Below are 2,869 nucleotides of genomic sequence, written 5' to 3'. Positions count from 1 at the left end.
AAAAAGAATGCATTTGAATCAGTTCTAATGAGGTGGATGAAACTGGAGCCTATTATACAGAGTGAAGTAAGTCAGAAAGAAAAACACCGATAGAGTATATTAACACATATATATGGAATTTAGAAAGATGGTAACAATGACCCTATATGTGAGACAGCAAAAGAGACACAGATATAAAGAACAGACTTTTGGACTCTGTGGGAGAAGGCGAAGGTGGGATGATTTGAGAGAATAGCATTGAAACATGTATATTACCATATGTGAAATAGATCACCAGACCGAGTCTGATGTATGAAACAGGGCACTCAAAGCTGGTGCACTGGGACAACCCTGAGGGATGGGATTGGGAGGGAGGTAGGAGTGGGGTTCAGGATCGGGGACACATGTAAACCCATGGCTGATTCATGTTGCTGCTGCTAAGTCACATCGGTCATGTCTGACTCTGTGCGACCCCAAAGACGGTGGCCCACCAGGCTCCCGTCCCTCGGATTCTCCAGGCAAGAACACTGAAGTGGGTTGCCATTTCCTTCTCCAATGCATGAAAGTGAAAAGTCAAAGTGAAGTCGCTCAGTCGTGTTAATGTATGGCAAAAACCACTACAATATTGAAAAGTAATTAGCCTCCAATTAAAATAAATAAATTAATAATAAAAAGGAAAGTGTAAGGGGGTCGGGGCTGAGGGAAAGAGCAGCAGGAGACAAGACTGTTTTGGAGAATATTCCAGGTCATTAGCCTGGTGAGCTTTTCAGATGCTCATACCAGAGTTACTGATCTTGACTCCATTTCAGATTCATTCTGCCAATGTCCCATCATGGCTGTTAGGATCCATGGTAGCCCCTGGTGTCTGCTTCCCAATCCATTGCCCACATGGTAGCATGGGTGCTGGCAGATTCAAGTTTCAGTGCAGATGCTTCCAGTGATGTGCTCTGTTGGGAGAATAAGCAATCATGCATTTACAGATCCTTTCATGGTACCTAGAGAAGTGTGAAAACATTACAAATACAGCATTCTGCAGGAATGTGAAAGAGGCACCTCCAGTTACTTAAGTGTGAAGCATCATACACATGAGGGCCTTCCAACCTCTTTCTACCTGTGTTATCTTCTCCTGCAGCCTTTGCTATTTTACCCCTTAGGCCTCAGCCTTCCATGATGCTGATCAAAAGTTCGCCTGCCATCCTCCCCCTCCTGCCTGCTAGGCTGTATCTCAACCCTAATTGCCTTCATCATGTCTGCATTCATCCTTATTTATCTGTTTACTTATTTTTTGTTCATCGTGTCCAATAGAATCTAAGATTCACTTCAAGTTTATCATTTACTTAATATGTGTTGAACGTTGAATGTGAACTTGAACAAATTTACTTATTTTTTATGCTTTCCTTTACTCATCAGTGAAATGCAAGAACTTTAAAAGCATTGGAAGCATTTGTATTAAATGAATAAATACTGAACTCTTTTTGTATTGCTTGTATATATATATTTTCCACTATTCATAACAGTTAATGCTTTAAACTATCTACAGTAACTGTGTTCTAAAAGGATTTGAAACACCTGGCTGCCAGGTACTCAGTTAAAAGCAAGGGATTCTATTACTGTGGAATTCTCCAGGCCAGAATACTGGAGTTGGTAGCCTTTCCCTTCTCCAGGGGATCTTCCCAACTCCAGGATGGAATCCACATTGCAGGTGGATTCTTTACCAGCTGAGCCACAAGGAAAGCCCTATTACTATGGAAGAGTGGATCAAACCTGCATTTGCAGCATTGCAAGGGAATTCTTTACCTGCTGAGCCACTAGGGAAGCACAAGTTTTGGGTCCATTGGAAATTCTTTATGGTCACCCTGCTACATAAAAAGTAAATTTTGGAAGAACACTTGACTTTCCATATGTACCTTATGGTGCTGCTTTTCTACATTTCCTGGTTTATGATTTTATTTTACAGACTGTTTTACATTATTTGAAAACACACATTGTAGATGTGTTATCCATCAAAGTATAGTTGAAACATTTTTAGTCTTGGCATTTGACATTGTATAAAAATTATTTATATGCATATTTGCAAGGTTAGTAATGCTAATCAGGGTAGGCTTGCATTCCCTTCATACCAATTGTTTGTTTTCATCATAAAAATCATATTTACTACTACTATTTTTCTGTTACAAGCTATAGAGTTGCTGTGTTACCTCAAACTCAGTCTTCTCATGTTATTAAAAATAAGACCGAAAATAACTTAGTTTAATTGTATTGCTCTGTAATTTGTCTTTATTGGAACAAGTTAACTATGGCTTCTAACAGTGCATTTCACTATCATTGGGAAAATTTAAGGAGTCTGAAGTAATTATAGTGTGCCTTTGTAAGAAGTAATGAATAGTGTCTTGGTTACTAAGAGCAGCTTCTCCTTTTCTTAATGATAATGTAAGGTAGAGAGTAATTCCCAACTTAGGTGACTCCCTAATGGGTGTGACTTAGGAAACCTCGAAAATGGGGAGTTTGTAAAGGAATATTTACCAGAATCTAATTCCTCAAATGTCTGTATGTGTGTATGCTCAGTTGCTTCAGTCTTGTCTGACTCTTTACAACGCTATGGACTGTAGCTCCCCAGGCTCCTTCCTCCATCTATGGGATTCTCCAGGCAAGAATACTGGAGTAGGTTGCCATGCCCTTCTCCAGGAGATCTTCCTGATCCAGGGGTTGAACCCATGTCTCCTACTTTGCAGGCAAATTCTTTACCCATTGAGCTACCTGGGAAGCCCAAAGTCTGTATGGGGAACCTTATATTTAACATACAAACAATGAAACATAAAGCATAACAAAATAAATTTTTTTGAGTGGTTGAGGATGCTTATGGGAGATAGTACCATTTTTTTTTTTTAAA

Source organism: Bison bison, unplaced genomic scaffold (genome assembly GCF_000754665.1).
Source record: "Bison bison bison isolate TAMUID 2011002044 unplaced genomic scaffold, Bison_UMD1.0 scf7180017864174, whole genome shotgun sequence".
NCBI lineage: Eukaryota > Metazoa > Chordata > Mammalia > Artiodactyla > Bovidae > Bison > Bison bison.
Note: the sequence above shows the minus strand (reverse complement) of the source record.